Consider the following 26,147-nt stretch of genomic DNA (forward strand, 5'->3'; position numbering starts at 1 on the left):
CAAGGGAATTTATTAAATGCTTTCTATGTTCCAGGCACCAGGATAAGTATGGGAGATAAAAGAAAGGCAAAAACAGTTTCTTCCCTTAAGGAATTTATATTCTTATAGAGAAGACAACATGCATGTATAAAAAAATGAAATATATAGGGTAAAATGAAGGTGATCTAACAGAAAAAGCACTGCCATTAAGGGAGACAAGGGAAGGCTCACTGCAGAAGGTAGGATTTTAGGTGAAATTTGAAAACCAGGAGGTAGAGATGAGGAGAAGCATTCTGGGTATGGGGGACAGGCATTTAAAACGCATGGAGTCAGGCAATGGGTTGTTTTGTTTGAGGCACTGGATCAAGGAGCACAAGCAGACACCCTGGCAGATCATGAGGCCTTTGGCACTAAAGATACCACCTTTTCCTCATGTTCATCTTGAGGTTGCTGCTTAATCACCTCTTCAGGAAAAGAGACACACAATTAGTCAGATCAAATCCCAGGTCAAAACATCTCAGTGGGCGTGGAGGCTGGGTGGGAGGTAAGAGCAAATGGCTGTTTCCCTCCCCAACTCTTGGGAAATGGTCTTTCATGCACTTTGAAGCCCGAAAGAAAAAGTGTAATAGGAGTCTTTGCTAATCCCTTTTGTACATCCACTGAGTCATCAGCTTCTTTAGGCTCAGCAGCTGATTTGAGAACTCTGTCATCTCACATTGTAAGCCCCTCAGTAACTGGAAGCTGGTCCTAAACCTGCTTCTAGGTCCAGCAGATTCAGTAAGGGCAGTTCTGCTTCATGTTCTGAGATGTCCTTGTTACTCCATTAATATATTTTCCTGATTTTATACTAATTTTCTGCTTAAGGAAAATTGTCCTTTTTTTGCCACCATCACAATCAAGTGATGAATATCACAGCTTGTCACAGGGAAGAAATTCAGAGGAAATGAGGGTTCAGACCATGAATTAGAGTGGATATGAACCAGAAACACTTGTGGGAAAATGAATGTATCACTGGGCTGTTTCAAATGTGTCATAGCCTTCTCAGTGCTACACATTCTCTTACTTGGGTCATCCTTTTTAAACTCAGGATTTGTTTACACTAGGCTAAGCAATTTACCCCTTTTCATTTCAATTACCCATCCATATTAATTCATTTCCTAACATAAAACGTCATCCTCAATAGATCATTTATTCATCAACTCCTGCATTCTATCACATCACACTCTGGGACAAACTGACTACTATTAAAAAGCAAGGCAATAACTGCTTTGAACGTTTGGTTTAAGACTGAAATCAATTTCCATCATTACAAGTGAGGAAACTGCCAGAGAAGAGTTATAATAAAGCCCTTTTGGTCTGGTTGACTGTTGAATACAAATAAACATAGGCTGATGGGGAAAGAGTGGCCTTTTCTATTTATTTTCCTTTCTGACTAAAAACTGCCTTTCCCTTCCCAGTTGAGAGGTATATTGCAACACAGCCAGCTAATGTGAATTTAAACAGCCATTCCAACATGAGAGGCCTTCTTAGGGTTAGAGAATCTCTATCATGCTCAAATACACTTTGTAAATTACATCTCACTCAAACTCAGTCAAATTGTCCCCTTTCTGATCAATTGCCTTTTCCTGAGGATTCATTCAGAAATTTATTATTGTTCTCCTTATTTCCACCCCTCACCTTCCACCTCTACCCCAAGCTCAGCGCTGGTTTGCAAAGGCAATGACTGGTGCAGGTGCAGGGCACTAGAGAGGGCAAGACCACCTAAGTGGGAAACCAGGTGTGGGGACAATCGTAACACTCTCCCACCCCAGAGAATTCAGGGCAATTGGGACACTAAACCTTTACAATTGTTTCTATGGCAGTGAACTGTGATACTACAGACAGCTGTGACTTCATTGAAGAAAACAAGCAACTGGCAGGAGGCCTGTCAGAGGTTTGCTAATTTGCCCACTGATATCTTTGTCATTCTCAATGAGCTCTGACCAGCAAGGACTGAGATGGAACACACACAAACACACAAAAGATTCTACTGAAGTCAGTGCTTTCCTCCTCTCTATTGAAGACAACAGGGAGCTCTGCTTTTGTGGGACCTCCAGACCAGAGTCTGGCAGCACAGAAAGGAATCCAAGTAGCATACTTTTCATTAAGGGCCTGATGTCACTTCTCTCTCAAGAAGACTAGACACTGGTCTCCTTCTGTTTAGTGAATCTGTATGGTGACAATTCAAAATCCAAAGCTACTCATTATTTCCTAACTGTGACTAACAGCTTTTGTATGTGGTCTTCTCTAATCTTGAATAGGTTTAGGATTTGTTTTTGTATTTGAAGAATCATTTCAGAGACCATATGGGAGCTAAAATAGGGCTTTTCTAAAGCTGAATATAATCTAGTAGGGCTGTGCTGCCTTAGCTTCTTAGTTTGCTTTTATCTTATGCTTTCTTAATTAATCAACTTGCGATATCCTAGGCACTATACTAGGCATAAGGATACAAAGACGAATGTGAAACAGTTTCGTCCTCACTGAGCTTGTATTCTGTCAGGGAGACAAAATGTAGTGAGAATTATAGGGTCACTTTCACACTTGAATCATTCTCATATTTAATCTTATTATTCCAAGATCTAGAGAAATTCAGGGGCACGTTTAGATAGTTTCCTATTAATATAATTGCAGTCTCTTTTTCATTAGGTAATCAATAGACTTAAGCCCCCACTATAGTTCATTCAATATTACCTATTTAACAAAGTAGAATAAGTTCCATTTACTACTCTTCAAACTGCCAACCCAAACTACTTCCACTGCCCCCCTTCCCAATATTCTATTTTGCTCTTAAAGATACAAAAACAATTTTAGAGACTGGTGATACAAATGTTACATAACTATGTTCAAAATATACATAGTATAAATACCGGGTAATGGAGGGAAGCAAGCCTGTTATTAGAGGATCTTATTAAGCAGGTCTTGCTCAACATGTAACATTTTTACTTTGTCTCTTCCCTGTCCAATAAAATTCAATTAAATCCAAGTATTTATTAAATACAAACTATATAAACGGTCATGCTTCCATCTATTGGATAAAATACTAACCCTGTAGCCTGGCATTCAAAATTCTCTACAGTTTGTATCCAACTTACATCTCCAGCCTTGTCTTCTACTATGCCTACCTGAACTGCTTATTTAATTAGATTTTTCTAACCCATGTCCCACAAACATACTTCTTATCTGCACACTTTTACACATTTACCTTTAAACATGATCCTCACAAGAAATTTACCCTTCTTTCCACCTTAATTATTCCAGTCCTATCCATCGTTGTTCAAAGCCCATCTCAAATACAATGTCCTTCGTGAAACCTTCCTTGATCTTCATAGCTCACAATGATCTTTCCCTCTGAATTCCTATGGCACCTATCATTACTCATCTGGTTCCTATACATATAAAGTATAATTAATAATAATAATATTTCAATTCTTCAAGGAGGTATGATTTTAACACTGTAGACAAACCTTTCACTGTAACAGAATTCCATCTCTCTAAAGTTTACTTACTGTAACTGAAAAAAAGCCTGATCACCTATTAGATCAATGATCTCCAGAGTTGGGGCTTGTACTCTAGGGCCCATGGTATGATCTAAAGAGGTACGTGATTGACCACTTAGAAGTTGAGAAGATGAGTCACCCTACCTGGGAGAGCCAATTGTAGTGTTTGTCTCAAACACAAGCACACCTCCTATTTTATCTATCAATACTTCACTCTATCCCCTTCCACCATTGGCCTCCTGTGGGTACCAGCATTCACCTCTAAGGGGTAATAAATGTATAACTTACCCCCAAAATTTATTAAGTAAATAAATAAATAACGTATTAACACAAATTTATAAGTAAATATACACGTATTGGGGTAAATGATGAACATCTTTGCTGATAGGGATGCATGACCAAAAAAGTTTGGCAGCCATTATAAGTAGGTTATTTTTTGGTATTGAGCCTCTCTGAATTTAGTTAGGTGGATCCTGACATGACAGAAATTCAGTCTTTTGATGGATTTATACTTGTAGTTTTTTTTGTTTAGTGTTAGCATAGTGACAAGAGAACAATGTTTGAATCTATGACAAAAGATTGAAAAATAGTTGAAAGTAGTTGGATGATTTACCATTTTACCTGGTTGGGGGATGGGCGGTAGGGAGGCAGTTATTGTGGATCTCTGAAGAGGAATGACTACTATTGGGGCAAGTAGATTTAATGAAGCTTGACCAAACCTGCTTATCTCCAGACAAATTGGCTCATTTACAGCATAAGGGTAAACTCAATTTAGCCTCTGGAATACAGAAAATTCTTAGCTTCCTGGTCTGGGTTTCTCAAGAAGTAGGTATATCTTTGTTTTTCGACTCTAGTGTAGGAAGGCAGCTAGGTAGCATGGTGACTAGAGCTGCAAAACATCTAGGGTTAAACTGGCTTCAGACACGAACTCAAAATCCAAAATAAATTGCTATACCACAGATCCAGTCATGTCAGTGACTACTCAGTAAATTCCAAAGGTTTCCAATCACCCCCAAGATCATATATAAAATTCTCTGTTTGACATTCAAAACCATACCCCTCCTACCTTTCTAGTTTTCTTACAACATATACACCCTGCTCCCATCCCTATTCTTTGACCCATTGACACTGGTCTTCTTTCTGTTCCTCAAAGGAGACACTTACCTCTCAGTTCTAGGTATTTTTCCTGACTGTTCCCCATGCCTGGAATGCTCCCCCTCCTCATTTCTGCCTCCTTGCTTCCTTCAAGTCCTAGGTAAAATCTCACAATACTAATTATTGATATTGATGAATGAGTTTAATGATCAATTAATATTAGATTGATTAATAATCACTAAGCCCTGTTAATAACTAACGACCTCTCTGAGGATTATTTCTATTTATCTCGTACATAGTTGTCTAGATGATGTCTCCCCCATTACATTCTGAGGTTCTAAAGGACAAGGACTTTATATAACCAGAGCTCAGCATTCTGCCTGGTCCATAGTGAGTGCTTAGTAAATGCTTATTGACTGACTGACCCTGGGGGAGTCACTTAATTTTTCTTTGCCTTAGTTTTCCCATTTGTCAAGTGGGGATGATAATAGCACTTAACCTCACAGATCTGTTAGGAAAATCAAATGAGATTATAAATATGAATATATGTACTTATATATACATGTAAACATAAGTAGACATTTATGTACACTTACGAAAGCAAGCATATGTGATATATGTATATATTTTTTGCAAACTTTAAATCAGTAAATTCTAACTATTGTTATTATACTAAATCCCAGTGAATTTTATGTACCTATATGTCCTTTCTCTGGGTGTCTGACATCTTGTGGCGTGGCAGTGCTTGGTATGGTCCATGAGTAGCAAAGTGTCCATTTTCAGTAAGGAATAAGAGTACAATGAAAAGAGATTGTTTCACCAATATGTTTAATATGACACTCATTCTGAAACTCTGCTCTAATCAGGATAAAGCTATATTCTGATATCTCCGATGTAATATCTTTTTAAGAGCTGATCTGTTAGTATAATTTTCAAGAAACCAGGGTCACCTTGGTGTCACAATGAGGCAATAGAAGAAGTCTTTGGTAGAGGAACAATTTCAGGCACTATGTATGTCTTGTCTCCCAATGTGGATTTCATGCTGTATATAAGCAGGTACATATCTTGTACTCATTTTATCTGCCACTGCAACTATGCCAGGATCTTGGCAATTGTAAGTATTTTAGTATTGACTGTTAAAATAGTGATGCTTATTTAATCAATGACAGGATATTTACATCCTAAAAACATATCAGAGCGAATGCTAGAACATACTAAAGTATACGGGGTCCCAGAAAATATTTTTTTTTCTGGAGAACTCATAGTCATTCACTCCAAAGAAACAAATGAACAAGCAAAACGCACCTGATATGAGTTACACATTGTTAATAGACTGTGATATAATAATTACTGAAAATTCATGTAGTGTAGAGATGCATTTTTTAAACTCTGTGTCAATAAGAGCCATATAATTTATATAGGAAGGTAACAAGATATCAATACAAAGATGAGAAATAGGGATACCCAACTTACCCTCAAAACTTGAACAGTGAATATTTAAGAGAGGAGTTATTTATAGATTATGTGATGACTAGTCATAACTATTGTTTCTCCCAAATAACTCCTTCAAAATCTGGGTTTGTTGTATTATCAGATCCCTTCTCTATTAAACTGTTCTTCTTCCCTACTACATTCCTGTTGTGTTAAAGGAACCTACTTACAAAAAATATAAAGAAATCTGTTTACAAAATAGAAATACATCACCAGCTTATGTTCTGATCTACTTTACCCTACAGCCACTTTACTGTAAAAACAAATTGTTGCATCCACATAGGGCAATTTATCGTAGCTCTTTAAAATTTTATGATGGTTTGTATTGTCCTTATACATTCCCAGAAATATCCAGAGTGTACTGGCAATGTGCTGTTTTTACCATCTTGTAGTCTGACCTTTTAATGGCACCATTCCATAAAGCTAAACAAAAGCTACAAGAAAATCGCATTTTGACATGTTTTGACAAATAGTCACCTTAATCATCTCTGATATTTGATGTCATGAATTGTTTAAAATGTAAAGATCCAAAAACATTATAAGCATTCAGTCATGCTATTTAACTATGGATTTTCTGCTCTTAAAGGATATTGTTAGACCATTGATTTACTTTTTATAACAAGAAAATGCATCACAGATGTTTTTAGTACAGTATTTGATGCTATTGGGGCATATTGTCTCGTGCCTTTCACATAACATACACTTATGACTGTCTGCATCAGTCTTCCTTTCCCTGCAGTACTGCTTATACTACTCTTGTCTCCTTGGAACATTGTTTGAGCTCTATCTGACACATTTGGGAATATTCTGGTTGCATTGTCTAATTGGACAAGTCTGGTATCTGCAGAAAAGTCATTAAGTGAAAAGCAGTTTGAGACAGCAGACCTTTGGAGCCACATTGTAAGCTTCGTTCATGAAGTAGAGATTTTACTGTTCTGAGCAAACAGATGCCACAGAAAAAAACAAGTCTCCGTTCAGAGTGCTTGGGTAGGAGTTTATTAATCTCCCTTCCTATCCATCTTAGAATGCTAAAATCAAGGATATGTTATAAGTGAAATACTGTGAATTTGATCTAAGTTTAAATCCACTGGTTCCATCGATTACTAGCTGTGTGACCTTGGGCAAATCACTTGAATTTTCAGATTCGCAGTTTCTCATCTATTAAGTGGAAATAATAATGTATGTTCTACATACCTCACAGTGTTCTTTTGAGGTACACATGAAATAATGTATGTGTTATGCTTTGTGACTGTAAAATCACTGTAGTTTCTTTTCTCATTATATCTCATAATATTAAGATATTTCATTTGTAAAACCGATAATTTGCACATTCATAAACAGGTATATTTCCTTAATCCCCAGAAGCAAAACTCAAATGGAAAAGGGCATAAACTGTCATCATTTTCATTTCCAAAAACATATTACTTATTTACCTTTCTTTTGATATGTGAGAGCTTAAGAATTTTTGTCTTTGTGGAAATATGAATAAAATCATTTTTTAAATGATGACATCTTGTTTTATATGTCTTTGTATATACCATATCATCTTGCCCAGAGACTTGTACAGAGTAGACACTCAATAAGAATTAGTAAATTAATACAATGAGTTTACTATTTATTAATGAGAGTCTATTTTGTAAAATAGTTTCTAGAATCACAGAATCTTGGAGATGGAATGAATTAATCAATGCCTGCTTATTGAGTCCCTACTGTGTTAGATGCTGAGAATGCAAAGGCAAAAACTAAATTTTCCTTGACCCAAAGCAGCTTACTTTCCTTTGGGTAGAGACCACAAAGATAATTTAATCTAACTTTCACATTTTACAAAGTTGAAGTGACTGGCCCAGAGTTATAGTGAGTGGCATTGTAGTATATTATTGCCAATGAACATTCTATTTAATAATTATTTATCAAGTACCTAACACAGGTCATGTTGGACATACAACAATAAAAATTAAATAGTTCTTGCCTTCAAGGAGCTTATGTTCTGTTTGGAAACTATTGTTGTTATCCTATGAACTTGAACAAATGTGAACAATATGAATTCAGTCTGCAAGAATTCTCCATCATTTATTGTTATAGAGAATGAGATTATCTTTGGAGCTACTGAGATAATTTTTTTAATAACTGAAAAATACAATAATTGTTTTGGAGTTTCAGCAAGGTTCTCACATAAATATAATCCTGGCATTTTCTAATTTTGGTATCTGAAATGAAAATCACCATTGTGTTTTAATTGACATCTATAAATATCTAAAGAAAAAGGAAAGAGAATAACATAGTATTAATAGTACTATCGTGTGACTGTATAGCAGGGGTCACATGACAGACTTTTTCTATCATCTGAAGATCAGTGTCGCTAAGTTTAGAAAGGCACATCACCGGGTTGGCCATACAGTAATGGATTTTTCGGACAGAGTTAACTCTTAAAGATTATCTAGGCACAGAGAGACAAAGATCAACACTAGCTTTTTTTTAAGTATTCACACTAGTAAAATCATGATCACTGAAATATTTGAAAAGTGTTCTAGTATCAGTTAGAAACTGTATTGTACTTTTAAGCTTTGAAGAAAGAGGGATATGAAGGATAAACTTCTTGGCAGAGATAAATCAAATTGAGAAGCCACTATTCCAAAAATATGCTTCTTCATGTCTCCCTTTTCTCTATTTCTTTCATTATTTTTCCTTTGTCTTTTTTCTTTTCTTTTACTTTCACTGTAATCACATTCCTTCCTCCTCTCCATCCTCATCTTTCTCTCATATTGTGCCTATCCTCTCGAGGACATATAAAATAAGTTAGACTAGAGGTGGAGGGCCTGTGGCCTTTTATTAAAAGTATTTGTTCCATAAAATTTGGATTCATTCAAAAGGCCACACTTAAGGATGTAGAAAGCTGCTTGGGGCCTCAAGACAGCAGGTTCCCCACCCCTGAGTTAGACAGTGGAAAAAGATATTAAAATATCTTTACGTGTTACTCATGCTTTTTCTTCTTTAGTTCTTGAAGATTCCCGAATATATTATAAGCTCCATGAAGGGAAGAAATATATCTTATGCTTTTGTATCACTCGGATCTCTCAGTGCCCTGCACAGTGCTGAGCACAAAAGTACTTCCTGACTGATTGATTGCAATTTGAAACCTCATAGATGTGACTCTCTTGGGCTATGAATACACCAAAATATCTCATGCATTTACCCAATTTGCTGGAGAGATCAGTCAAATCAGTGGTGAGATGATCTTTAAACTTAAAGTCTAAGTAGGGTAGAGATTGTATCTTTACATTAATTTTTATAATGTCCTCCTGGAGAGACAATGTAACATATCAGAGAAAGTTCCATTTCTTATACACGTGAGCTATTTTAATCTAAATAAGTCACTCAATTTTTCAGTGCTCACGGAAAGTTTCTAAGACGTAGCAACAATGTTGCTGATCGGCATGGGTAGAGGGATTTTCCTTCCTATGAGTTCCTTACACCAAATAGAATCACAAATCAGACCAAAAAAGTTTTCATTTTTCTGTTTACTGCACAGAGTTGGCATTCAATAAATTCTGAATTATAATAATAAAGAAGTAAAGGAGCAAAAGAATTCAGGATTATTCAGAATTGTAGACCTGGGTGGCTTTTTAGGTTTCCAGGAAGTATGAAAAACATCTACATCAACATAATGCAGTAGAAAATTATGTAAAACATGTTAAGCATCTGAACTCTATTGTAAATAGATTTCAGCTAATGTTGTTGACAAGCTAACTCAATTCCCTGTTGTATCCGCATGATCTCCCAGAATGGGCATTTCTAGAAAAAAAATTGATTCAGTTGAGGAAAAACACTCCCAGCCTGTGGCTGTTCAGCAGTTCTGACTTATTCAGATAGGACTCTCTGTGCTGCATTTATCTCCTATTTTCTGGCACTAACATTAATATTTAAAGGGATATAAATGCCTACCATTAGTTGAAAATGAAGATATTATTGGTAAAAGAAAACTGCAGGTTAACATATATCTTTCTCAATTCCAAAGTCATCTGTTTTGGATCACGGACAAGAAAAGACCATATTAGCAAAAGAAAAATTGGTCAGGTATTCACAAAATGGCAAGAGGCCAGAAAAGCACTCAGTGAAGTGTCCCATTGCACTTGGCATGTTTTGTTTGCAGAGTGCATGCTTTCTGGCTTTAAAAGGCCATGTTATAAGGTCAAGAGGCCTATCTCTAATTTTGATATAGGCTTCCTTTTAAATTTTCTATGTGAATTAGATGGTTAAAAGATGAAGCATACAGAATTTCAAGCTAAATAATAACCAGAAAAGCAGAGCAGCAAATGCTTCAGCATATGTGACACTAGCCTTACAAAAATACATCATGACCTTGCCCTCGTTAGGGATGATAATCATGTTACCATGCCCCATCCCAGCCAAACAGATCTCGTGTGCTGGACTTAGGCTTATACCTCTCAGACTGGGGTAACGAAGTGTACAGCAAAAGTAGGCCAAGGACTCCTCAGAGGCAATGCTATTAGTTGCTGTTAACACAGGAGAGTTATAACGTTGCTCTCCACATTGGAGAGACAGAGCTTTCAGCTGAGTCACCCTTCATAGTCATCTCATGACACATCGACAGTCAGCACCAGTCTCTGACAAGACTTGTGGAACTTGTGTTCCCCGGCTCAGGGCCGCACCTGTGATTTCTCTTGGGCAGTAAGTCAGGACAAGAGAAAAATAGTAAAGGACTTTGTAAATAGATAGCATTGCTATTTTGGTGACTCTTGGCAGGGCATTAAAACAGCTAAATGGGGATGTCTAGACACTTAATCACAGAATAAATTTTATCATTCTAATTATACAGCTTCATTAGCCCAGTTCCTTGGTAAATCTGAGCACACTGCATGAGAGAGCAGTCACGCTCAAACACCAAGTGCTGAAAATTCTGTGCAGTGATGAAGTGTTAGCTAAATTAATTTGAGTGATGGGGACAGATTGCAGTTTCTTAAAGACTGAGCATTTTAAGTAAAAGAAATAGTTTGCTTTAGACCATCCCAATCACAAACAAGTAACATTCTCATAATTTTTAATCAAGATTCAGCAACTTTCCAAGAGATCTTCACTTTCTTTAATTTCTCCATTTCTTTTTTCCTCTTTTGAATTAAGTAGGTAGGAAAGAGTTGGATGCGATTTATTTCCCTTTGGCCCCCCCAGCAAAATATTACAGCTCATCACAGACAAGCCTGGTTGTTATCAGAAAAGATCTACTTGATAGATTTTAGTGCATCCTGAAATGGGACTTGGAAATTGAGGCCTGTAAGTGGTTAATGTCTGTTTTATCAGGGTCTTCTCTGAAATGGTTTGATTTTGAAGAGGAAGATGAGAAACAGATGAGTCCCCAACCTTCCTCTCCTTACATATGCCATTACCCCTAAGGCCTCAGGGCCTACCACCCAGTATAACCTAAATGAGCAGGAGAGCACAGCTTGTTTGAATAGTCTAGGAAACAGCTTCCCCCAACAATGTTGATACAATTTGAGAAAGGCCAGTTTACCTTTAGGGCCTCAACAATGTAAATTGATTGATTTTTAAAGGTTGAAGTGAATTAAAACACAATAGGATGGTTAGGTATCTGAGGTTTTTGTCTTGGTTGTCTCACTAATTAGCTGTGTAACCTTGACCAAGTTTCATACACTCTTTGGGTCACAACTTCATGTGAAAGATCAGCCTAAAAGACTGATATTTCCTTTCAGCTTTCAATGGAGAAGAAGGTGGCATTATTCCCTTTCTGTTTTATTCTTTCAGGCTTAAAGGGATCTTGGTGCTTTATTTTAGCTTTACTAAAGCCTAAGTTATACCTGGCAAAACAAAGGGAGAATTGTCAACTGCTACCATCTTTCTTTATGCAAAATGGGAAAATTACAACTATTTAGGGTTAGATGGTACTAAAGACGAACATACATCCCTCTTTCTGGTCAAAACAGAGGATCATGAACATTTGAACTGGGAGAATTCTAGGACAATGCCCTCATTTTATAGCTGCAGCCCAGAACCCTCAAAAACTCTAGACTTCCATAGTTTGACTTTGATCTTAGGGGCTGATCTCTCCCTCTTTCTGGGATCACTGTCCCCACACTATGTTACTCCAGGAAAATCTCCTAGAATACTCGTGATATTGCTAATGTCTAAGTTTCCTTAAATGTAAGTCCCTAACTCTGATATGAGCACTGTTAGCATGTACCATTGGGGCACAGAAAACACAGAAGACATAACTCTTAGGAGCACCACAAAATAAATATAGGAAACACATGCCCTAAAATAACCAATCAACTATACCTAGAATAAAATTATTCTTGAGGCTCAGAGTTCCCTCTTTCCTACAGTCTTACATAGTCCACATAACACTCCTAGTATTGCCTTGCTGTCTAGACTTCTAGTGGTTGCTCAGTTGCTTCATTAGCCTCCAACTCTTTGTGGCCCCACTTGGGGTTTTCTTGGCAAAGATACCACTGGAGTGGTTTGACATTTCCTTCTCTAGCTAATTTTACAGGTGAGGAAACTGAGGCAAATCAGATTAAGTGACTTTACCAGAGTTATATAGGCAGTAAGTGTCCAAAGCTGGAGTGAGGAAGGTCTAAGTTCAAATCTACTCTATCTACCATACAACTAGCTAACTTCTGTTAGAAGGCAAATATGTTTTGGGGTTCTTGATCAAGTAATCTTCCCATAAGATCTTCATTATTTGAGTAATTTACTGGTCTGAATTTCCAAGTAGGAACTTCAGTATGTATTTAGTCTTTCTGCTTCTCCAAAGAACCTGCTTCATCTGTAAAGTCCTTTTTCTCTTTCTAAAGGTCTGGTCCCTCAATTCTCGAATCTAGAATTACCCAAAAGAATTATCCCTAAGTTGATACTGCCCAGGATATCTCTCTTATCTGGGAGAAAAGGCTTGATTCTGAGATCATAATGTTAAGAGAATTCAATCTCCCCTTCTTGACACAGAAAGATGGGACTCAGAAACAAATAGGGTATTCATCAAATTGATCAGGGGCCCACTCTTAACCAACATCTCTGTTTCTCTCCTCCACTATGCAGATGTAGAAACTGAGACCCCAAATGGCAAAGAAATATCTCAAGGTTATAGAGTTAGGCAGGAGTAGAACTGGGATGCAAACCCAGGCCTTCTGACTTCAAATACAGAAGTCAGACATGAAAAACATATCAGCCCCATTTTGTGGAACTTTGAGGAAAGGCCATTTGAAATGTTTTATATTAATCCAATTTCAAAGGAAAATTCCCACTGTTTTTGTGTTAGGAAGGTCATTCCCTGCGCCCATGTGTACAAGAAGCAGTAGTTTCTGCACCTCCCAGGATAGAGCATATCTACATTAGCTCCTGTCGCTGTCCATCATGAAGATGATTACAACTAATCTTTCCCAGTCATGGGGGATTAAGCTCTGATGTGAAGGACTTATTCTATTCAGTTCTGAGGCAGAATCTGCAGGGTATATTATCATGACTTTAAATCCTTCCTTGGATATACTTTGTGTCTTGTTCGTAAATAGTAAAGGACCTGATCATAGACCATGTATTTTAAGTCACTCTGATAGTTTGAATTCAAAACTGTAACGAAATGATGCCAATACACTATTGAATATCTAACAAAAGAAGGTTTACTTAGCCATAGCACAGAAAAGATATATTCAGGTAGACATGACTTCCATTGTCTCCGTATGGAAATTAGTCAGGTCAACAGACTATAGGGATTTGTATAGCAATGGGACATTCATCAAGGCTGAGGGGCATTGACTCTTCATGGGTTCCATGGGCTCTTTTGTGTCCTTGGGTGACCAGGAAATCACATTAATAGCTTAAGTCTTAGCCCGCTGGACCACTCAAGATTCTAGGAAGGTTTCTTTGACTTTTTAAGAGGAAAAAATACTAACCTCTTAAAAAAATACCCATGTGGCAGAAACCCTCCTTGTTATTTCTCCTACCATACCACAGAAGACTTCCAGGGAAAAACAGACACCTCACAGAATTTCTTGACTAATTTTTGTCCTGGAATTACATAAAACATCCAATACCAGGGGAAACAGGAAGGGAAAACCACAAACCAATACAGATAAGCACCTTCTAGTTTTTCTGAACCTCACCTGATGTCCATTTAGGTGGTGTAGTGAATAGACTACTACTCAAGTCAGTGGAAGACTTGAGTTCATAATCCTGCCTCAGACATTTATTAAGCTACATGACCCTGGCTAAGTCATTTTTCTGAGCCCTAATTTCTTTATCTGTAAGACAGGGTTGATGATAGCACCTACCTCACAAGGCTGGGAAATAAGACTCAAATGAGATGACACATGTAAAAAACTTTACAAATAATGATAAGCTTATATAAGGTTAATAAACTGTATTAATATTATTATTACTGTTTCTGTTTCATGTGGTCTTCTTCAGCAATGAAGGACGAATACACAGAGTCACAACGGAACTCACACAAGGGTTTCAGTGGTCTGAACAAGGTTCATTAGCATTGAAAGCACAGTTATCCCTTCCACATCACAGGGATGAAGGGCATGGTGCCCAGTGATCTGGAAAATCCACATAAAATTTTTTGGCCCTCCCTTCATACCAGATAAGAAGTCTGAATTTTTATTTTTTCCTTTATGGGGGTGTTTACAGTACCTTATTGTAAAATTTGGGTTAAGTATTTGGTTATAGGTATATTTTACACAGTTCTGAGTTTCTAAACATTTTCTATGTTGTCTGTTGGCTTTTGCATCTGTGATATAAGCAAAATAGGATCTTTTTACTGGTTTTGTTTTAATATAATCAAATGCCTCTGATTGAATCTTGTCTTTATCAATCAAGAGTCTTTACTAGGGGTAAAGTACAGAAACAAGAGTTTCTTTAAATAGAAACAGTATATGTATTTGTATTGTTAATTATTTTAATGTGATTAAAGATCTTCCCCACCCATTAATGGGCCTGCCTATTAAGGGGAGTTTGATTAGGGATGTTTTGTGGGAAGGCCCAAGCCTTTTGGTAATGAGGCACTGGTTTTCAAGGGTTGTGATGCCCTTTGGCTCTAAGAAAGGTATGAATATTCTAAGTTGAGGTTTTACTTTGGGACTTACTGACTGGAAGTATTTGTTTGGCCAGATGAGGACTCTGGGAAACTGCTAAAGGAAAACCCAGATGTCAGTGCTTCCCTCTCTGGTAACTATGGTCAGATAGTTGGACCTGTCTGTTGAATTCAGGCAGAGGAAGTCATGTCTGTTGATCTTTGATTTCTCTGTATTTTCTTTGAAGTTCAAGGTGCTGACTCCCCTGAACTAGGTAAATGATATATGTGCTTGGTTAAAGGAATGATACATGTGCTTGATAAAAGTGATTGTTAATCCCTTGAAAGTTGCTTTCCTTTTATGAAAGCAGATCTAAGAACCTGTGATAGCAGGCCCCCCTGTGTATGTTGGGGTGCTTACTGATACACTTCCTCAAAACTCCTAAAAAAATTCCCATTTATAGTATTTTTCTTATGGGGAAAGTTGAAATGTGGGAGAGATAAATGTAGACCTTGTTGAAATATCTGCTCCTGATATAGGTGGAGCCCTTGATACTCATCTGCAGAGCAAGTCAACAAGCATTTATTAAGCATCGACTATATGCTAGGCACTGTGCTAAATTCTAGGGATCAAAAGAAAGGCCAAAAATCGTCCTTGCTCTCAAGGAGTTCAGAACCAAATAGGGGAAACCACATGCAAATAACTATGTTCCAAAGAGATAATCTTAGAGGGAAGAGACTAGCATTCAGGGGTATCGGGAAAGACATCTCACTAGGAGGGATTTTAGTTGGAACTTGAAGAAAGCAGGAAAGCAAGAGATGGAGATGATGAGGGATGACATTCCAGGCATGGGGGTGAGCAACACACTTGAACTTCTTCCCCCAACCCCCTCCATACTCTTTATTAATACCTTGATTCTCAACATTGGTGTCCTATCAGAACTCCTTGACCTCCATATTTCTTAGTAACATTAACGAACTTCTGAAAGAGACCTTGGAGGTCATCTAGGCCAACACTTTCACTTTACAGATGAGGAAACAGTGCTATCAAGTCATACAGGTAGTAAGTCACAGAGATAGGATTTGAACCCAAATCCTCTGACTCCAAATCCATTGCTCTTGCCACTGCACCACACTGTCTCTGATTATATCATATCATGCTTGGGACCATACCCTTTTCTGTGAATTCAACTAATACCAGTTCCTTTGTTTATAGTCTAGCATCTCCTTTACTGCATATTCCTCTGAGTTAATGTGGATAGGTGCTGTGTCTGTTATTCTTCAGCAATTCTATAAAATGTATGACTGGGACAGCTGGGTGGTGCACTGTATAAAGAGCAGGGCCTGGCATCAGGAAGATCCTAGTTCAAATCCAGTCTCAGACACTTACTAGTGATGTGACCCCAGACTGTTTGCCTCAATTTCTTCATGATACTCTAGTATCTTTGCCAAGACAACCCCAAATGGGGTCACTAAGAATCAGACATGACTGAAATAACTAAACAATAAAAAAGAATGCATAGACTTAAAGTAAGTGGTATAGAAGGTCAGGTGAATTTTCCAGGCTTCTGTACTATCTCAGTTCTGGTGGAGCTTTGAAATACATATGGTACTTCAAGTACATGGTCACAGAACTTGAGATGTAAAAAAAGGCTTCAACACCCATCTAGACTAATCCATGCCCAAAACAAACCTCCCACTCTAACACATCTGCCAAATGGACATCTAGGCTGTACTTGAAGGTCTACAGTGAAGGGCCACCAATCATGATTTGAAGCATCCCATTCAAGTTTTTGGTTGTTTTGTTGGGATTTTTTTGTTCCTGACCGCAGGCCTAGCACTCTATCCACTGCACCCCCTAGCTGCCCTACTCTTGGTCAGTACTAATTATTAGGAAGTTTTTCCTGATATCAAACCTATCTTTGACTCTTTGTAACGTTTACCCTTTCTTCATGGTTTTTACCATTTTGGGATCAAAAGGAACAAATTTAATGCTTTATCCACATGCTAGCCCTTCATACTTGAAGATGCCTATCACACTCTCTTGTATATGCTGGAATAGTTATCAAAAAAAAATTTTTTTAAATAAAGAGCGTGGGCACCAACCAGGTTAACAACCCCTACCTTAAAGGTTTTCCTTCAACAAAATGCCTTTTCTGCCTATTTCAAATCATGTATATTTCCTTACATGTTCTTACAATACATACAAATTAGTTCAATGGCTCTCTTATTATTAATGCTAATGAAGAATAAAACAGGGACATGTGTGTCCAACATTGGAAGCATGTGTAGAACCAAGTCCAAATGGAAGAGGAATTTCTTTTTTTTTATTTTTTTATTTTTTAATGTTTAACAATCACTGCCATACAATTGAGATTTTATCCCCCCCACACCTACCCCCCACTACCCCCCTCCCTCCCCACGACTGCATACAATTCTGTATAGGTTCTACATATACTTTCCTATTGAGTATATTTTCACTATAGTCATGCTATGTAGTCAGACTAAAATAAATGAAAGAAATCATCTAACAAATCAAAACATGATACACAAACACGTACACATACACAAACATGATCTGCTACATTTTGCGAATGACTTCCATAATTCTTTCTCTGAGTGTGGAAGGCATTTTGCCTTGAGAACCACCATTGGGATTTTTTTTTTTATAAGAAGTTCTTGCGTTATTACAAAATTCCAAGTCTAACAGAAAAAACTCTCGCACACTGTGGTCGTTGCTGTGCACAAAGTTCTCCTGGTTCTGCTCCTTTCACTCAGCATCAGGTCATATAAGTCCTTCCAGGCCTCTCTGAAGTCTTCTTGTTCATCATTTCTTATGGCACAATAGTACTCCATTACATTCATATACCATAATTTATTCAGCCATTCCCCAATTGATGGACATCCCCTTGACTTCCAGTTTTGGGCAACTACAAAGAGTGCTGCTATAAATATTTTTGTACATGTGGGACCCTTTCCCATTTTTATGATCTCTTGGGGATATAGTCCTAGTAGCGATATTGCTGGGTCAAAGGGTAGGCACATTTTTGTAGCCCTTTGGGCATAGTTCCAAATTGCTCTCCAGAATGGTTGGATGTGCTCGCAGCTCCACCAACAATGAATTAGTGTTCCAACTCTCCCACATCCTCTCCAGCATTTATCATTTTCTTGTTCTGTCATGTTTGCCAATCTTATAGGTGTGATGTGGTACCTCAGAGTTGTTTTTATTTGCATCTCTCTAATCAATAGTGATTTAGAGCATTTTTTCATATGATTATAGATATCTTTAATTTCTTCCTCTGAAAATTGCCTGTTCATATCCTTTGACCATTTATCAATTGGGGAATGACTTGTATGATTATACATTTGAGTCAGTTCTCTACATATTCTAGAAATGAGGCCTTTATCCCCGAGCTTAGCTGTAAAAATTCTTTCCTAATTTACTACATCCCTCTGGATTTTGGTTGCATTGGGTTTGGTTGTGCAAAAACTTCTCAGTTTAATGTAATCAAAGTTATCCATTTTGCATTTCATAATGCTTTCTACCTCTCCTTTAGTAAAGAATTCTTCCCTTCTCCATAGATCTGATAAATACACTATTCCTTGCTTCTCCAGTTTATTCATGGTATCAGTCTTTATACCTAAATCATGTACCCATTTGGACTTTATTCTTGTGTACGGTGTCAGGTATGGGTCTATGCCTAATTTCCGCCACACTGTTATCCAGTTTTCCCAGCAATTTTTGTCAAACAATGAGTTCTTATCCCAGAAGCTGGGGTCCTTGGGTTTATCAAACAGAAGGTTGCTATATTCCTTGCCTACTGCATCTTGAGTGCCTAGTCTATTCCACTTGTCTACCTCTCTGTTTCTTAGCCAATACCAAGTGGTTTTGATAATTGCTGCTTTATAGTACAGTTTGAGGTCTGGTAGCGCTAGGCCACCTTCCCAAGCATTTCTTTTCATTAGTCCCTTTGATATTCTGGACCTTTTGTTTTTCCAAATGAATTTTGATATTATTTTATCCAGCTCTAGAAAATAATTGTCTGATAGTTTAATTGGTATGGCACTAAATAAGTATATTAACTTAGGTAGAATTGTCATTTTTATTATATTAGCACGGCCTACCCATGAGCAACTAATGTTTTTCCACTTACTTAAATCTGCCTTTATTTGTGCAAAAAGTGTCTTGTAATTGTGTTCATATAATCCCTGGGTTTGTTTTGGCAGGTAAACTCCTAAGTATTTTATAGTGTCTACCCTAGCTTTAAATGGGATTTCTCTTTCTATCTCTTGCTGTTGGACTTTGTTGCTAATATATAGGAACGCAGAAGATTTGTGTGGGTTTATTTTGTAACCTGCAACTTTGCCAAAGTTGTTTATTAATTCAAGTAATTTTTTACTTGAATCTCTGGGATTCTCTAGGTAAATCATCATATCATCTGCAAAGAGTGATAACTTAGTTTCTTCTTTGGCTATTCTTATTCCTTGAATATCTTTATCTTGTCTAATTGCTACAGCTAACATTTCTAGTACCATATTGAATAATAGTGGTGATAATGGACATCCTTGTTTCACCCCTGATCTTATTGGGAATGCATCTAGCTTATCCCCATTGCATGTAATGCTTGCTGAAGGTTTTAGATAGATACTGCTTATTATTTTATGGAAAGTTCCCTTTATTCCTACGTTCTCCAGTGTTTTTAGTAGGAATGGGTGCTGTATTTTGTCCAAAGCTTTTTCTGCATCTATTGAGATAATCATGTGGTTTTTGTTAGCTTTGTTGTTGATGTGATCAATAATGCTAATAGTTTTCCTAATATTGAACCAGTCCTGTAATCCTGGTATGAATCCTACCTGATCATAATGTATTAATCTCGTGATAAGATGCTGTATTCGTTTTGCTAAAATCTTATTTAAAATTTTTGCATCTATATTCATTAGGGAAATTGGTCTATAGTTTTCTTTCTCTGTTTTGTCTCTTCCTGGTTTGGGTATCAAAACCATATTTGTATCATAGAAAGAATTTGGGAGGACTCCTTCCTCCCCAATTTTCAAAAATAGTATATATAGTATTGGAATTAACTGTTCTTTAAATGTTTGATAGAATTCACTTGTGAATCCATCTGGCCCTGGAGATTTTTTCCTAGGGAGTTCATTGATGGCTTGTTCAATTTCTTTTTCTGAGATGGGGTTGTTTAAGTATTCAACTTCCTCTTCTGTTAATCTGGGCAATTTGTATTTTTTAAAATATTCATCCATCTCGTTTAGATTATCGAATTTGTGGGCATAAAGTTGGGCAAAGTAGTTTCTAATTATTGTTTTAATTTCCTCCTCATTGGAGGTGAGTTCACCCCTTTCATTTTTAATATTAGTAATTTGATTTTCTTCTTTCTTTTTTTTAATCAGATTGACCAAAGGTTTATCAATTTTATTAGTTTTTTCATAAAACCAACTATTGGTTTTATTTATTAATTCAATAGTTTTCTTAATTTCAATTTTATTAATCTCTCCTTTGGTTTTCAGTATTTCTAATTTGGTATTTACTTGGGGATTTTCCATTTGTTCTTTTTCTAGCTTTTTCATCTGCAAGCCTAAGTCATTGATCTCCTCTTTCTCTATTTTGTTTATGTAAGCATTCAAAGATATAAAACTTCCCCTAATAACTGCTTTTGCAGTATCGAAGAGGAATTTCTACAGAGGATGGGATTCTCCACAGGTTCTTGTATGCACACAATATTGTGCTCTTTACAGTAAGGCTTTAGAACACCAAAGAATCTCCTTAATGAGACCTAAATTCAATCAAAGGACTTTGGCTAAACTTTTTTTCAATTTATTTTTATCTTCAGTCCCAAATTCTTTCCCTCCACTTCCTCCCCCAGCTTATTGAGAAGGCATGAACACATGAAATCATACAAAACATATTTCCTCATTAGCCATGTTCTGAAAAAAAACTAGCAAAAAAGAGAGAAAAATATATACTTCAATCTGCACTGAGTTCACTGAGTTCATCTTTTTCAGTCTATATGGAGATGGATAACATTTTTCATCACGAGTTCTTTGGAATTGTACTTTGAAGACAATTTTTTTTAGTACAAAGTACAAATTATACTTTGAGTACAATGAGTACTTTGGAATTGGTGCATCATTATATTGATCAGAGTTATTAAAGGTCTTTCTCAGTTGATTATCATTGTAATATGACTGTCGCTGTGTAGACTGTTTTTCTAGTTCTGCTCTCTTCACTTTGCATCAGTTCATATAAGTCTTCCTAGGTTTTTCTGAAAGCATCACTTCATTTCTTTTAGCACAATAGTACTCTATCACATTCATAACATTTGTTCAGCAATTCCTTAATTGATGCATTTCCCTCAGTTTCTAATTCTTTGCCACTGTAAAAACTGCTGCTATAAATATTTTTGTGTCTATGGGTACTTTTCCTTTTCCTTTGATTTCTCTAGGGTACAGACCTGGTAGCAGGATTGCTCCTGGCTAAAGCATTCACAAAGAAAAAAACAAAGAAGATGAAAAATGCCTATTGTTCAGATTATGATATACAATTATATTGACAGCCCATAGAGTACTCCATCAGAACATACATCATAAATAGATTCAATAAATTTGGGCCAGAATTGAATAGGAGGAAGACTGGAGTGCTTTGGGCAAGTTACTATTAATGACCCTGAACTTTTTATGGAAACAAAAGTCCTTGTTAACACTAGTATCTGTCTTATGGTATATAGAGTTACACCATTGGACTGCATTTTGAACCCTCTCCAAGAAGGAATCAAAATCTTGGGATAGCTCAAAGGGCAATGGAAAGACAAATGATAGGCATAGTAGACCAACAAATATGATTATTAAATTATGAGAAAGGCTGTAAACTATATCATTAAAGAGATATATGACCAGGAGAGAAGATAGGCCATATAGCAAGAGTATAAATAACTGATAGAACATAGTTGCATAGTTCTTAGCCTTCTCTGGAACTCCTTGGTTTTTAGGGAAGATTTGTGGGAAGATCCAAGCTTTTTGTTAATGAAGCACTGGTTCTCAAGGGTTGTGATGCCCTTTGGTGCTAAAGCCTTTGAGTTTTTTCTCAGAATCATTTTTAATGCATAAAAAATAAATAGGATTACAAAGGAAACCAATTATGCTATTAAAATATTTTTTAAAAATAAGTGCCTAGACCTCAGATTAAGAACTTTTATGGTTGGGAATGCATCTGCTTCACTGGCATCCATAAAATGTTAAGAGAAGTTGATGAAGGAACACAGTATATTGAATAGAACCCTTGTGGAGGAGTCATATGAATAAAGGGAGGAGTCATCCTCCTTCAGTTATGTCCAACTCTTTGTGACCCAGTGTACTCTACTGTCTATGTTTGTTTTGTTTTGCAAAGATAGTGGAGTAGTTTGCCATTTCCTTTTCCAGTGGATTAATGCAAACAGAGGTTAAGCTCAGGGTCAACCAGGGTCACATAGCTAGTAAATGTCTGAAGCCAAATCTGAATTCAGGTCTTCCTGAGCTTAGAGCTCTCTCCACTGAGCCACCTCATTGCTTCCTAGGCAGAAGTCCAAGCTAATATGCTAGTAAGTGTCTGAGGCCAGAGTTAAACTCAAGTCTTCCTGACTCCAAGTCCAGCACTCTATCCACTGAGCCATCTAGCTGCCCTCTCAAAATATTGATTTGTTCTGCTAGCAGAGAAATATTTTTTAAAGATATATTAACAAACCAAAAATATTCTCCCCTTGAAAAGTTGAGCAAAATAGGAAAACAAGTCATTGCCACTAATAGGACTTGATAGCATTTGATAAAAGAAGAGTACATTCATTAACTTTAACCAGGTAGTACCAGTGGATAAAGGATATTAGTAATTCTCAAAAAAGAAATTGCAAATGAGTAACAAGCACATACAAAATTGCTCCAAATCACTAATAAGAGAAATATAGATCAAAACATCTCTGATATTCCACCTCTAACCCTGCAAATTGTCAAAGATGACAAAGGATATGTGATGTTGGAGGGGTTATGCAAAGGCAGACATACTAATATTACACTGTTGGTGAAGCTATAAATTAGTCCAACAGTTCTGGAAGGCAATTTGAAATTATGCTAAGAGAGCAATTAAAATGTTCGTACCCTTTGATCCAGATATCTTACTGCTAAGGGAGGTCATTAAAAAAAAGTTGCACATACACCAAATATTTATAGTAGCACTTTTTGCAGTCACGAAAAGCTGAAACTAAAAGTAGATGCCCTTTGGTTGGGGATTGGCCAAATAAATTGTGGTACATGACTGAAATGGAATGTTACTGTGACATAAGAGATGATGAAGTATACAGAGAAAAATGGGGAGACATGAATTGATGCATAGTACAGCAAGCAGAAACAAAAACATAATATATACAACAAACGTAATATTGTAAATGGAAGGACAACAATAGAGCTGAATGCTGCGTAGTTATAATAGCCAAGACTGGCTCCGAAGAAGAGATAAGAAATACCTTAACCCTTTGATTTGCAGATTTGGCAGACTTCTGGTGCAGAACGTTGCACTTATTGTTGGTTTATATGCCGGTTAGTTTTGCTTAATTGTTTTTTTCTTTCTATCTTCTTTTTGAAAAGTAATTTTAGTGATTTCTTTTTTACAGCACATTCATTTCCAAATATATCTTTAAAATGAGGGGATTGGATTAGATGGACTCTCAGGGACTTTACAGCCCTGGATCTAAAGCCCTACAATTTCCTCTTTCCCTTACACACTCACAGATGACACAAAATTGGGATAGATAATTAAAACGTTGGATGTTTGAGTCTGAATCCACAAAGATGTCAAAACTTATAGCATTGAGATAGGGCTAAAAAGATGAAAATCATTAGGAATAAATGTAAATTCTTGCACTTAGATACAATAATCAGCTTCACAAAAGTACGTGATGGAAAAAAACTGTTATAAAGGATGGCTCTCCGTATATGGGGGTAAGGGTTGCAGGAGGAAATGTAGGCAGCTTAAAAACAAAAGGCAAAAATTTAAAAAAAACAATTGCATACAGTTTGTCTGAAAAAGATACAGAGATTTTAGTGTACTGTAAGTTCAATATGAATTTGGTTTCCTTTGTAATTGTGCTTTATTTAATTCATTTAACAAGATTGCTCTGAGAAGAGGTCCATAGATTTCTCTAGACTGCTAAGGGGGTCTATGACTCAAAATCTAGCTATCTCTAGGGTGTGGGGGAAGGGCATATGTGGGAGGGGAAAGAGTAGGGAAGGAAAAAAACAAATTTACACGATAATTTTGTTGTATGTTTGAAAGGAATAATATCAAGTTGTGCACAGTAGATTTGCAGTTTTATGTACAATCATCTTTTTAATTGTACTCTCATGGAAATGCTGTTTTATTCCATAAAATTAAAAATAAAACTTAAAAAATTTAAAAAGTTAAGGAACCCTTACTTCAGCATTTTACTTTACTAACTCAAGTGGTTGAATATATATGTAAATAAAGGTATAATAAATAAAGATAAATACAATGATTATATTTTGTGATATATTATACATTATATGGTATACTAATATGTAGTATAATATAAAATAAATTTATAATAAATAATGTATATATAACTGCCTCAGTTTCATGCACTATCTTCCCATTTTTATCCTAATTTATTATGTTTTTATCTTTATTCCAATAAAAACCCTCTAAAACTGATTAATTAATGTTTTTTTCTCAGTCTCTGGACATCTCTATATTATGGTAATAGGTCTGAAGTGACATTCATTGAGGGGCTGGAAGAATAAATGTGTGTGGATACCAGACCATGCCTCCTCCTTCTAGCATCTGCCCTAAAACAATTCTTGTAATAGAACAAAAGCTTACTGTATTGTCTGAATTCCCTTGACCATTTAAACAGTTACTTCATTGTTTCTGGGGTAGGCAGTTGCTACATTTCTGGAATATCTAGTAGATAGAGGTTCAGGGTATACCTCTATGAGTCCTGGAACTTGGATGATCCGAATGTTGAGTATATTAGATTATTGCTGGAAAATTCTACCGCAGGCAACCATACTTCATCCTATAAATCTTATGAATAGCACAGCAGTGCAAAAACTGCTTTATCTTTTGGTTATCACTTTTTTCTTTATGGTTTGTGGCCTCTGAGAGACATGATGCTCTAGGTAATAGCTGAACTTCTAATTACTTCTGGAGAAATTATCTAACATGCCATTAACTCCCTTGTTCTAGTTCTCTTGACATTTTTTGGTTGTCAGTGAAGCTGGTAGACTGTCTCCAGGTTTTCTATACTCTAGCTATATGGCCAAATTAGTTTTGGGGGAAATTACCTAAAACTTAGATTTAGCTCAGGTCTGGGCTTTCCCCCAAAACAAACAGGGTCTATTCTCTAATTCTATTGGCTAAAGCCCCAACCCACACCCAGCAGGTGTTCCTCCCATTGTTAGTTGCCAATGACTAGCACCCCAAATCTGTTTAACCAATTAAATTCAATGAGCTGCTATCTCCACCTAGCTTTACCTCCTCTATACTCTCTCATAAACCTACACCAAAGTAAAGAACCAAGATCTGTATTCACAGGATACATGTTGGCTTCCCATAGATGGTAAGGGACCAAAGCCTCTCCTTTTACAATGTAGTCTTCTCTCTTTCACCAAAACACTGATAGCAGAAAGAAGTCAGCCAAAGAGAAGAGTCTAAGTTTCTGTGAGACTAATGCTATTTTAATAGCATTAGTAGCTACAATTAAAGAGGAGAAGCCTCTTTAACTTCATTGTTAATCAACCATCTCATTACAGACTGCCTCCATCCACTGCACCACCTAGTCGTCCAATTAAGTCCTAACTTTTTTAAAATTTTCATTTTTTATTAATGGAATAAAACAAGCATTTCCATAATGATCCTTACTTTTTCCTAGAAATATAGTCAAGATTTTACTTAATTGCAAGGGACTAAATAGCAGTTCACAGGAAGTATTACTCTACTGGGTACCTTT

The sequence above is a fragment of the Notamacropus eugenii genome, chromosome 3 (assembly GCF_028372415.1).
Source record: "Notamacropus eugenii isolate mMacEug1 chromosome 3, mMacEug1.pri_v2, whole genome shotgun sequence".
NCBI lineage: Eukaryota > Metazoa > Chordata > Mammalia > Diprotodontia > Macropodidae > Notamacropus > Notamacropus eugenii.